The sequence below is a fragment of the Pyxicephalus adspersus genome, chromosome 4, assembly GCF_032062135.1.
Source record: "Pyxicephalus adspersus chromosome 4, UCB_Pads_2.0, whole genome shotgun sequence".
In the NCBI taxonomy this organism is placed as follows: domain Eukaryota; kingdom Metazoa; phylum Chordata; class Amphibia; order Anura; family Pyxicephalidae; genus Pyxicephalus; species Pyxicephalus adspersus.
Genome location: NC_092861.1, coordinates 143,932,789 through 143,946,457, shown reverse-complemented (window position 1 = coordinate 143,946,457; position 13,669 = coordinate 143,932,789). Strand labels below are relative to the sequence as shown.

General features: G+C 37.5%; 1 protein-coding gene across 1 annotated transcript in view; it reads left to right on the top strand.

Annotated features, from left to right (window-relative positions):
* ESRRG (estrogen related receptor gamma) overlaps positions 1 to 13,669 on the top strand; it is a 371,154-nt gene that overhangs the window by 164,058 nt on the left and 193,427 nt on the right. The window contains exon 4 of the mRNA XM_072409871.1: positions 12,655 to 12,669. The gene's annotated coding sequence lies outside the window, so the exon portion shown is untranslated. The remainder of the gene's footprint in view (positions 1 to 12,654; positions 12,670 to 13,669) is intronic.

Genomic DNA, 13,669 nt, shown 5'->3' with positions numbered 1-13,669 from the left:
TTCCTTAACTAATAATTCTTATCACTTTCTGTATTAATGGCAATGGTCACCAGGACAAATAAAATGGATGAATGTCCCTATCAGGGATCCAGAGACTTTACAGAGGCTTAAACACTTAGATATATTTTGCTTAGTGTAAAATAAAGGGAGTGCACACTACATCATATGCTTGCAGTGGTTTTAAAAACAAAGCACTGAACCCCCACAAAGAACATTGAAAAAAGTTTGGGGTACACCAAGAAACCTACAGAGTTTTATCCAACATACGGAGAACAAGGGGACGTTTCTGTGCAGCAAACCTAAACTAAAAACTGTAGATATTGTCAGAGACAAATCTTTGAAAGCCTCGACTGTTTCGGCTAATCCCGAGTGCTTGTCAATATGTGTTCTTGGAGCAAAAATAAAATCACTTCATTTCCTCCCACTGTTTGTGATAAGCTATAAGACGGTATAAATATTGCCGCGTTTTAAAAAGGGAACTGTCAGCCACCACTGGCTGACATTAGGAATTGTTTTACTAGGAAGAAATATATTAATGAAAACTGGTTTAAGTGCTTATTACCCAGACAGTTTGTTTTGACGCCTAGGCTCTTTTCACAGCAGTTTTACACTTCATTGTGTACCATGAAAGATGCTCTAAATAGAGGCTGTCAATGGCGATCATGAAGTAGACTATTTCTGCAGAATGGAGACATTTATGATGTCACTCAAGTACAGCTGATCTAGAGTAGATTTTCTAAGTAACTACAAAAACAAACACACAGGCAAAGTCATTCCTGTTAACACCTTTAGTCGGAAGCTTCAGGCAGCCAAGCAATTTAGCAGTGACAGGTGAAAGTTAAAGGGCTATCATAAAAATGTATTCTATAAGTACAGATTGCTTTACCTCAATACCTATAAAAGGAATGTACAATATTCTTGCTTGACATACTTGAACCCATTGTGCGAGTGGGGGTTGGATACTCTTGGTCCATTGGGTAGTCAGACTTGAAAGCAAAAGTGAATTATGGGAACAATACAGAGGAAGGCATTATGGATTAGCACTTTTAAAGGGACTCTGTTGGCCGAAAAATATTCCAACACTGCTGGGAGTTTTGGATACATGCTCTCCTTCTGCAAGCCATGGTTTCACCCCTAGGCCCTTGACCCCAGGGGCCAATGGGAGAAACCACTTAGAGCAGAAGGACCAGGTATGAAGCCATCACAATAATATCAGTTTTTCTCAGTAAAATAGCACAGTAGAGTACAGGGGCAGACATAGGGAAGTGCAAAGTAGGCCCCGGACCCTCATCAGCCAAGAGGAGAGTCAATTGTGCACAGGGGCCCTCTGTTGGCTACACCTGCCACTGGATAAACTTATGCAAGTGCCTGAATAATTCATTCGTAAAAGATTTATAATGGCCCCCTTCTCTTGTTTTGATTGGATCTTTTCAGCTCAACAGTTAGGAATCAGTCCTCTTGGTAACTGGCTGATATTAAACTCAGTATCTAAGTTTGCATAACAATATCAATACAATTCAATATGTTACTTGACTGTTCTACTGAAACTCCATTGGGAGCCGGGCAATATCTGCATATCCTCTAATGATTCATACCAGAGTTTGGATTGGCTGTAAATTTACACTTTAACTTCTTTGTATGATCAAAAAAGCCCCTCATAGGTTCTAAAGGTAAAAAGTCTCCCTAGAGCAGGGGTCAGAGCAGCCCCCCGGTCGATGAGGCCTAATCCTGGCTGGCAGGGGTCGGCAACCCGCGGCTCCAGAGCCCCATGTGGGGGTAAGGGAACATTTCCTCTCCTCCGTATGCATTGCAGAGGAATTCTCTTCAGGGGACTCGAGAGAGAGTGTGCTTTCTTGACCTCCTAAAATGGCCTAGTAGCCAAAAAAGTTTGCTGACCCCTGCCCTAGTGAATAACAAGCACCCATGTAATCATCAGATAAATTGCAGCAAATATGTGGAAAATGTCAGGTGAATGTGGAAAGGAACCCATTTACACCTCTTGCTGTTTTATAGATGAACTGTATTGAATTCAGCAACAAACTACACTTATGAAGGTAGTATCTCCCATTCCTACTTCTATCTTCCAAAAACATTAAAACCCATGTTCAGACATTCAGACACATAGAAATGTACCTTAATAAATTATGTGTGCTTGTTATAAAAAAATATTGCTTTTTCTCGTTTTTTTTGTAAACTATGCTTAGCATTGACAATGGCCCGCAACTGTTTGTTTTCCAGGAGAAGATAAAATAATTAGAATTGAAAGAAGAAAAAAAGATGTCTTGGCATATTCCTATCACCGTGTTTTTATACTCCGTTAATCAAGCTTCTCTCATTAAAAAATCATGACTTCTGGAGAAACGGTGCTAAGGAATAGCTTTCTGGAAAGGCCTCCTGGGACAATAAAAACCTTTGAGGATTACAGCCCCAGGTGATTGGAGTAATATGTCTCCCGCAGTTTGTTGGAGCAAAAAAGCTTTCTCATAAATCCCAGCTCCTAATTGGCAGAATTAGCTCTTTTTAACTAATTAAATAGTTTAATTGTTTTTCCATTAAATATCAAATTTTCCTGAATCTCCAGACTAGCAAGGAACCAGCAGTGGGATCTTCAAATAGATGTGCGTAGCAGACAAGGAATCAAATAGGTAATAAAATCATCAATTGTAGATGCAGGAACTAACACAACCCAATGCAAAACTTTTAAAGCAAAATATAGGCAGATATACAGTACTAAAATTTAACTCAGATATGAAAGTCAGTGGAATGAACGTATGTAAAGTGTATGACTGGAAAAAAAAATTAAAAATATTTAGTATACAATGTTGTTTTTTCAGGATTCCTAACACCCAATTGAAATATTTTGGTTATGATTTGGGATACTTCACGCTTTCTTCCGATATCAGTCAAGGGTGAAAAATGGTTTCTAAATAAGAAATCAGTTCTGACATTTTTAGGGTGCTTCTAGTGACTTCCAAAAAAATGCTCACCAAGAGCAAACATTTTTGTAAATGCATTGTCCAATTTATTAAAGACCAAAGAAGAGAGATCTTCAATGGAGAACCTGGGTGAGCCAGTAAACCTCAAATGGATCTGGACCAAATCGGAAAACATTTTCCAACTAATAACTGATCCAACTGATTTTTAAGAAAACCGTTCCAGGTCTGCTGGATCACACAGGAATCTATCTTCTTCAAGCTTAGAGAGCTTTAATAAATCAGGTCCATTCGGACTCAAACGTCTATCTGAGCCTCTTCATTGGCTCTTTTAATGATAATTGGTGGCAGTGCCTATTTGGCATTCTTTTAGTTTTAGAATTGCAGAGTAGGCGAGTGCCATAGCCATCCATCTAAAGAAACCCTCACTAGTACTGTCCTTTACCTATTCTGTGATGGGACAGGTAAAGGTGAAACCCAACAATACCAAGATAATCTCTCTGATCTCTCCTTCATTCAAATCCCCTTGTTAGCAAATCATCTATAAAACATAACTGATTGGCTCCTTGTGCTACTTTTCCCTCCCTGAGCTCTATTGTACTGCAAGAGGCTGTTATGGAATAAAATTTAAGAATTTATACCAATTGCATTAAAAAAATACATTAAATCATATATTAATGCCATATCTTCTCATTTTATATCTGCATGGGGTTCAGCTTTGAATGATATTTCTATTCTTGCTATTCACTGTCAGCCACAATAAGTGTAATTACAGCTGAGGGAGCTCTGCACTGGCCAACTACTATGCAAGACTTACAGAACTTGACATAATCAGTGTTCCTGTTTACTAAACACATTGCTAGAGATGCTTTCATAAAAGAAATTAAATCATACTGACATCTATGCCATACTATGAAATTTGTAATCAAACACGGTGGCAGCAATCATCGTCGTGTCATGTATAGTGGTAAATTGATTGCAGAGCTAATGTCTGGAGCTTCCTGTTCTCAACAACTGCCAAGGAAGCTGGCTCATTTGTCTAATGGCCAGGAATAAATAGATTTTAATACAGATGGTATTGGTTGTGTGAGGTAGAAATAATACCCAAAAAATTCATAGTAATGATAGAGGAATTCTCTAACAATTTAAAAAAAAAAAATTTGTAATACATTACCATATGTTGGGTTTTACATTCCACAAGCTGGGGTGGTTCATCTAAGCATGTGATGAAAAACCATAGATGGGGGGTCAGTATTCTAGAGGATCCAATTTGGATTTGAATGCAAGAGACAACTTTCCATGCAACCATCTACCCAATTAGTTTTGTGGGCCACAACCCAATGAGAAGCATCAAAAACTGTCTTTGTTCAGCCTTTTTCCAGGGTCAATCTTAGGTCCACCAGACAATTTGGATGCTCCCCACCATGGGATCCCTCTTCGAAAATGTTCTGTTTGGGTTTGGCTCGAGTGGGTTTTGGAAACTACAAAAAAAACTAGGGTGACTTAACTGAACTGATGTGATGAAAAACCAATAAGCTAAGAGTGGGCAATATTCTAATAATTTTAAGGAACTTTTTTGAATTTGAATACAAGAGACAACTTTTTGGGCATCTATTTATTGGACTACCAAAAAAGAAGCATCAGCAAGATGTCTTTGTCCAGCCTTTATCCAGTGTCAATTGAAGTTCCACCAGCCAAGTTGAATGCTCAACACCATTTACCTAAGCAATGGGATCCTTCTTCCAAAATTTTCACCTTGAATTGGTTTGGTGAACCCCAAAAAATAAATCTTTGAGTGGAACCAAAGAATATTCACCCTTCTTACCGATAAGTCCGCCCTACAGGGAAAAGTTACATAATTTCCTGGATAGCACTTTCTTAGCACTGGCTGAACGCAGGTAAAATGAGTATATGGGGGTCGGAGGATGCCCTTTGGAAAGACACTGTCACTTTGCCTTGTATGAGCAAGATAACATGGTCTCCTATGTCTCTTGATATGTTGCCCAATGGTTAGATTTTCTGGAACTGGTGAGATACCAGAATGAGCATTAAAATAGAAAAAATGCTTTTTTAGATCTGCAAATATTTTTGAACCATTTAGCAAAGACCAGTGATGTTGCAAGTGCAGCAATCCATAGCAACCAATCGTATTTCAGATAGCTGTAATCAGCAATCATTAACAAGATAATTTGTGATTATTGTGGTTGGCATGATTTGCTGCATCTTTGTGCATCATGGTTGCATAGGTATCAATGTGTTTCTGGAAAAGAGTCACAAAACATAAGCCATAATCTTTTTAAGATAGTTACAAAACTTTACTTATTTGTGCAAACCTAAATATAAAGAGAGAACTGGACCAAATCCTGCCAAATAACAGCAGAGAATAAGAACCAGGAGAGGAGGGAATATGCTTCAGTGAGTGTAGTTGGTATGGTCAGGTGTCCTCAGTTTGCTGTCAAGTAATATATCATTTTTCCAGCTCCTCTCTGAAAATGCCATCCATCCAGTTCAAGGCACTGGACGATAAAGAGATTCTCCGGTCCTGATAAACAGAGTTGGAATAATAAGCCAGGGTGAGATTAACAAACTCTGAGCAGAGGTGGTGCTTGAAATACACAACAAGGAGAAAATGTCCAAACTTTTCCATTAAATAACTTTTTCATAGTCATAAAATAGTAACTTTTGTGTAACCACCAGTCTCAGAAAATCTACTTATTGGATAACATATTAAAAAAACCCTGTTACCTTGCTCCTTGCAAAGAGAGAGTGTCTTTGCAAGGAGCACCCTCCAACCCCCATATACTAACCTCACCTGCTTTTCTCCAGCCAGTGCTTAAATTGGTTGTTCTGGTGACCCAAGAAGAGCTGGAGGCATCATTCCACAGGCCTTGTAATGGTCCCTGGGCTTAGCAATTGTTTGGTAGGCCCAGGTACCGCTAGAGGAGAGCAGGTTTACATGCTCCTTTGAAGACTCGGTCACCTTGCACACACAAAGAAGAATGTTGGTGTCTGTGCAAGAGCTTCCCCAGCCACTTAGAGTTTGAAGGTCCTTGCTCCTCTGCAGCCAACCCACCAAGTTCCAGGCATGCAGGAGCATGTGATTGGCACCCCCATGGCAGTGCCTGGTATTAGAAGATATCCATAAACCAAAGCAATGCTACATGACCTAGAGAGGGATGTCACAACAACCTTCACCTCTAAATCTCTGGCACAGACTTCAGCTGCAGGATCAAGAACCCACGAGAAATTGCTGGTAGTGGAAGTATATGGTGGATGGAGGGTGTCTCTTGGAGAGACAATGTCATTGTGCCATGTATGGCCAAGGTGACAGAGTCTTTTTTATGTATTATGCAATGGGGGTAACAATAGTGCAAAACCAAGTGCGGGCAGATGCCCACCAAGGCATAATACTCTCACAAGTACACCTGAATGGTGCCATGTCTTTTGTCATGTGATTGCTTGAGGATACACAGATGCCAGGACATGCTTTTTGATGAAGCAAGTAATCTAGTTCATATGTACAGCTCTGACAATCATCAATTATTCATCAGTATTTTATAAAGTGCACAGGCCAGATTTTGTCTTCTATATAGACTTTCCTAAAGTTTACCATGTTGTGAAGGCATACTTCAGTCATCGGGTGTGAACATAGATACATTACAAGGTATACCATTGTTCCAGAATCCTCATATAATGCCGAAGTTGCCAACATCTTGGAGTGCAATATAAAAGCATTACTATTGAACCATAATACTGGAGAATAGATGTCAAAAGTAAAATATAGATATTTCAGTGGACATTGTACCTTGAACAGTAAGGGTTGGTATATTAGTAAGGCTGAGACTGGATTGGCAAAGGTATACAAGCTTAGCGATTATAATTGTTAAAGTTCTGGATATAGGGTTAGGTTAAGCATCAGGGATTCTGAGTTATGATTATATTTGACAGCCCAAGTTGTTAATGGAGGCAAAAAAATTACCATTTTACAAATATACAGTTTTTTACGCCAAAGCATTTGCACCGAATCTTCATCAATCCCAGTGGATTGCTTGGCCACCAAACTGCGTAGATATGATGTATAATACACATCTCCCAACTTTCTAACCACACACACAGCCTAAAAAGATATAGCTCTCATCAGAATATAATAGCAATGCATAAATATCCTTCGGCTCTCGTTTTCATCATGTAAACGCTCCCATTAATCTGTATTATATTGGTATTCAATTGTATAGCCATTGACATGTTCAGAGAAGTTCTGAATAATTGAAAGTGCAGTTAATCAATTAGCTTTTCTGTAGTGCTGTATGTAATGACCTGACACTTGACCCCGCGCTGATGCTGGAGTAATTGAACAAGTTTGATCTATGCAAATACGGTAAATAGAAAATATAGGTGTAAACTATTGCAGACAATAATGACATCAGCGGACAACTTTGGAGGAGCTGTTTTTATCAGGTGTAGGATGATATACAATGCTATGTAGTCTTTCATTGGAATTGGACCAAAACAAATCAAATCTGTGGATTAATTAGACTTTAGGACTCAATAGCATTAACAAAAACAGGACTGGTTCTCTTTAAAGTCTTGTTTATATTATGACTGTGTGCTCCTTTTTTTTTTAAACTGCAGCTGAACATTGCGTTCTTGTTGTTGCATTAAAACAGCCCATTCATGCCGTAACACACAGCAAGCCCTCATTTAACCTCTAGTGCCCGGGGACTGCGCACAGGAGGATTCCCACGGCTGCATTCATTCATGATGAGCACAGCCGCGGGACTTCTGTGTTCTTGGATAGAGAATCTCTATCCAAGAACACATACTACAAGGCTGAAACTCCACTCCCCTGATTGCTCTTGCAGGTCCCAAAAAATTAGATCTCGACGGCTGAATTTACAATGGCGGTTCTCGCTTACATGTTCAGTAAGTGAGAATGGCCCGATTCGCCGCGAGATTGAATTTTAAAATTTTGCTCGCTCATTTCTATTTTCAATGCGTTGCTGCTTGCCCCACCATGTAAAACAAACATTGGGATCACCTTATAGTTTCACTTTAAAGAATTTACAACTAACCAGGTCATTATTGCAGAAAGGGACAGACAATGTCCCTTCTGCAATAATCCCTCCCACCTAACTGATCACTCCGGGTATCTGGCAAAAAGCTGAGCATCAGTTTTGGTTGTCAGGATTCCCGGCAATCTTGGCTTCCCCTGCACATCCAGAGGTGCCCGGTCAGTCAAGATTTTCAAAGACCATCTGCATTGTCCTTTCTCATCCTTTTTAACATAGGGGACCCTTGAAATAACTATCAGGTCTTTAGGCAACTCCAACTTTAATTACTGTACACACAGCTCATATTAACATGGTGGTTAGTGGGAACCCAAAAAGTTTGGTGGTGTCAGTTAAAGTGGACCTATCATGACATACTTTCTTTTTATATTTTTGGGGAGGACCTCCCCCCTTTTGTCTTTACCGCCGTGGAAAAGTTTGAGCCTCCTTGGATTCATACATCACATATCCCAGAAGGTTTTGGCTGCTCCTTCTGTGCATGTCTAAGATGGGGCATGCAACATAAAGGTGCAACAAAAAAAGTTCATGCAGGAGGCAACGTCAACTGATCTTGACCTGTTTAGTGTAAGATAGGGGGATTTAGGAAGAACCCACAAGAAAACAGAAGATTAAAGTGACCACTGGTTACTCTGCACCAGAAATAAGAAGAAATTCGGGATTGTGCTGGACCGTCAGGAATTGGATTGAAGAAATTGAGGACTCTTCGAAAGGTAAGTGTTATTTTTTTTTCCTAATGAAAGTTCCACTTTAAAATGACCCGGGAGATACAAATTGCTCATGGAAACCCTAGAAACCTTTGGAGGAACCCCAGTTGAGAGACACTGATTTACAAAAAAGAAGAAAGAAGAAGATGTCGGCACTTTATGAGGGAGCCGGGACAGGTAAGTACCATGGGTTTAGTTCCACTTTATCATTTCCTCTTCATTTAAACTACAACCCAACACAAACCAACTGGTAAAAGTTTGATAGTCAGTTCGCTACAAGTTTTGCCGCTGTTTGCAGGAATTACCATGCTGAATTTTGAGACGAATTAGGAAAGCAGAAAAAGCAAACTTGTATTTCTGAACAATTTCACTGACCTTGTAGGTCACCGATTGAGGAGTTGTAAGAAAGCATTATCATACGGGCGGTCTACCTGATTAGTCTCTGCGTCTAAACAAATGAACATGCATTTGTTTTGTAAAAAAAAATCTGCTCACCTGCCGATTGTTATAAGATGAGCCTAGCAGGGGGCATCGGAATTTATTACATGTATTAATATGAAAGTCGTCCTTTTTGATGTATCGGGAGATGTATTCATGCTTTCCAAAGAATTGGGTCTGATCCGACAACTTCCTGTGTTTCAAAGAGAAGTCGAGCGCTTGTTTTCTTTGAAACGTGTCAGAAGTGGGCGAATAACCCATTCAACACACCGCGCTGGATACATTTTAAATCAGTCTTTCCCAAATTTCAATCTTGTGGGTAAGAAACAATGTTTTCTCCTCTGAATGTCAATGAGCGGGATAGGGGAGCGTTTCATAACGATAGCTGGAGCGCAGCGGCTAATAGACTTTCCTGTGGCTGAGAAGCTTTTTTTTGTTGTGTGCACAGTGGAAATTGTGTTCTTATATGTTTATCGCTAGTTATTCACTAAAATAAAAATAGTTTTGTATCACTTAAAAAGTCAATCTTCCCTTGGTAATCTTCTGGTCTCTTATTGCTCTTGGGAACCCCATTGCTACCACCCCACCATAGTTCCCGGCTCTTAAAGGTTCAGTTATTCCCATATTCTCTGGGTTTTTATTATACTTATTATTTTTAAACAGTATTTATATAGCGCCAACATATCACGCAGCTCTGTACTTTAAATAGGGCTTGCAAATGATAGACAGATACAGACAGTGACACAGGAGGAGGAGAGGACCCTGCCCTGAAGAGCTTACAATCTAGGAGGGTTATTCGTACATTTCCCATTGCTTTCTTCATAAAGAGACCCTGTCATCAGCTGAACAAGTAAAACCAAGATTTTTAAATGCTTAGCTGCAGTATTTTTCTTCTTCCGCAACTAACCTTATAGTTTTCCACGGAGGTGGGAAAGGGGTCATTTATATCTGCCTGGCACTTTGAACGTTCTTATGCACCAGAAGGGTTCGGGAATTGTTCTTATGGAATAGTTTATAGAAACACCAATAGATCTTGGATCTCCTAGATGCCCCAGGAGCACCAAATCACATTGTATGCCAGCGCATTTGCACCACTTGCCCTTGTTTTTGTGTTTTTTTCTCCTGAACAGTGTTTCTTATTCGGGGTTCCTACAAAGGTTCTTAGAGGTTCCTGGAGAAATGTGCAATTTGTGACTCTTGGGTCAGTTTAACCGATACAAAAAAACTTTTTGGCTTTGTGTAAGGGTGACATTTTTTTCTAATGGTCAGCAATGTAGGAGGAATTCTGCCCACTGACCGCCACACTAATATACTGAAAGCTGTGGATATAGTAATTATAGTTCCCCCAAGACTTTAAAGTTATTTCAAGGGTTCCCCCATGTTAAAATAGTTTAAAAACACTGATGCAAAGGATTAAAAGCAACAGCATGGTTAGAAGCAAAATGTCACCACAATTGTATGCAAATGTTTCCCAGCTGCTCCCATTCAATTGAATAGGAGTAGCTGGTAGCATAATTGAGCTTGCAGTGCAAAGTTGTGGTCAACTGCAAATCAGACTTCACTAAAGCATTACTAAATGTATTTTTAATGCAAGCAGTCTAAGTACTTGGACATGCAGCACGGTGGCTCACAGGTTAGTAATTTGACCTTTGCGGTGTAGGACTCAGGTTTGAATCTCAAATCTGCATGGAGTTTGCAAGTTCTCCCTGTGTCTGCATGGGTTTCCTCCACTTTCCAAAAACATACAGTTAGGTTAATCAGCTTCTCCTCAAATTGACCTTAGACTGTAATAATGACATATGACTATGGTAGGGACATTAGATTGTGAGCTCCTTTGAGGAACAACCAGTCACATGACTATGGACTTTGTACAGCACTGCATAATACGTCAGCACTATAGAAATACTGTGAAATATTAATAATAACCTAAAATCATCAATGGGCTATTCACCTGCTTCATTCATGTTAAAAAAAAAAAACAAAGCAAAAAAAAAAGTCAGGTGAATAGATTTACACTTCTCAGCTACATTACCATTTTTATAATTATCACCTCCATTATAAAGTGACCATCAGCCCGATCACCACTTTATAGATCACCATAAAGCACGAAGTGAAGAACACCATAGGCCGGAATGGGGATCCATGTTTTTTTTTACACTCTACCAAATTTACAGCCACTTTAGAAAGTGAAGGGAATTTACTCTTCTCAACCTTTAATCCCCACTTTACAAAAATGCTGCCCCTATTCAGAAGTCTTATTGCCCAGCAACGTAACTTATTTTCACCTATTGCATTAAAAATGTATTTGATTTTTAAAAGTGGAGAACAAAAAAACATTTTTCCATTCTTCAATTTTTAATATATAATTTATACTTTAATATATACTTTCCCCAAAAAATTCCCGTATACCTGTAATGATAGTAATGATATGTTATGATAACCCCTGGACGATGCTTGCCATAAATATCATGTAAATTAAAAGAAATAATGCTGTAACAATGGGAGCATGATTTTACTTTGCTGATCTGATTTCATATCAAAGAAACAAGCGATACATTGCAAAGTGTCTCCTAATTGTAAGTGATCGCCTGCTCTGCTTTTTCATGTCAATTAAACTATTCATTTTTTTTTCCTTTTCATCAAACATTTAAAAAAAATGAAATAAACACAAAAAACAAACACAGATCAAAGTGGTAAACAGCATGTTGATATTTCGCAGAAACAAAACAATTTTTTTCCCTGTCAGAATTTTGGGGATAGAGAAATCAAACATTTCTTATTTGTGTGTCTGCTTTTAAATCACAGCCCAGCATTTAAATGTAGTCAGCCAGATCAGAGACATTACTGCCCTCTATTGGGCACACAGGGAATAGCAGGCTGCGCAGGATTGTTCTCAGCAGGCAGAGCTGTCAAAACATGACAAAATATTTTCCTTATGCTGTGACTAAATAATGTAAGGAAAGCTGCTTTATACTTTCTAGAGATTTTACTGCGATGGCTTTGTGATATGTGTAAGTGTGCTTATATAACTCTGATTGTATTATAATGCATGGGAGCAAAATGTTACTGCTGCAAACTGCAAGTTTACTTATTGCATATAGAGGAAAGTAAGTGGTCAGATAAATTCACCAATATATAGATGGTAGATATTCAGATTGATAAATCAATACATAGATATAGATAGATATTAGACTCTATATGTAGAAAGATTATTTATAAAGAGATTTTATAACATTTGTGTACATTTAATACAAATTCACAGATTTCATGCTTAATCCAATAAATTCAACCTGTGTCACATTTTCAGACATGGGACTATAATTGTCTATGGATCCTTATGGCCCAAAAAATCCAATTTAGTTTGTAATAAGGTATAAATAATAATAAATATAACATTTATAGTAACAGAGGTTGTTAATGCATAAAAGTTTTTATATGAATGACCTATTCATCATTCATGTATTATTTTTATAACTCTAACACTCTGTTTTTGTTTTCTTTCCTTTTCAGTGGAACACTTTCCAAGTAAGTTGTCTGATTTAAATACCATTTTGTTATTGTTACTTGTATGTATCTAATAATATTATTATTATTATTATTACATGATGATGTCATTTAACTTGTATGCAGCAGTTTATCTATTTATATTCTATATATGTACCTTATATCCTTTATATACATATATATATATATATATATATATATATATATATATATATATATATATATATATATATATATATATATATATATATATATAATATTTATTGATCTCGTTATCTATCTGTCTTTAATTATTCGTACTGTAGATCATGTACATCATGATACTTGTATGTAGCTATCTATTGATTTATAGTCTATTAATCTTTTTATATCGATCTTATATATATGTCTGTGTGATACTTATATAAATGATAAATGATTATATCTGTCTATCTATCTTGTATATTAATTTCATTTCATGACATTTTGTCACTCCCCATTGTAAACTTAAGAACAGTTGTAGAGGTCTATTATAGACTTTTATATAATGTTTTATATTAAATATATATATATATATATCAAAATATATACATAAAATATATAAATATATTTTATGTATGCATCAAACTTATTGATATGATGATCTATCTATCTATCTATCTATCTATCTATCTATCTATCTATCTATCTATCTATCATTCCTAAACTGTCCAAAGACATCTACATGCAGCTGTAAAAAAAAGATACAGTATTAGGAAGATAAAGGAGGAGGGGATATCCCGTTTATTTATGTTAACATTATAGGCTCTATTTATAAAACATGGAATTAAGAATTCCCTTGGACATTCCCAGGTGGGAGTCTGTTACCACTATTGAAACACATGGACCAGGATGATTCCCATGATTCCCTGTTTTATAAATAGAACCCTATGTCTGTCTTTATATTTAATACCTGAGCCAAATTTTAAGTGAAAAATAACACAATAATAAAAAATATACAATATTAAACATATTTGAAACATGATGATGTATATTTATATAT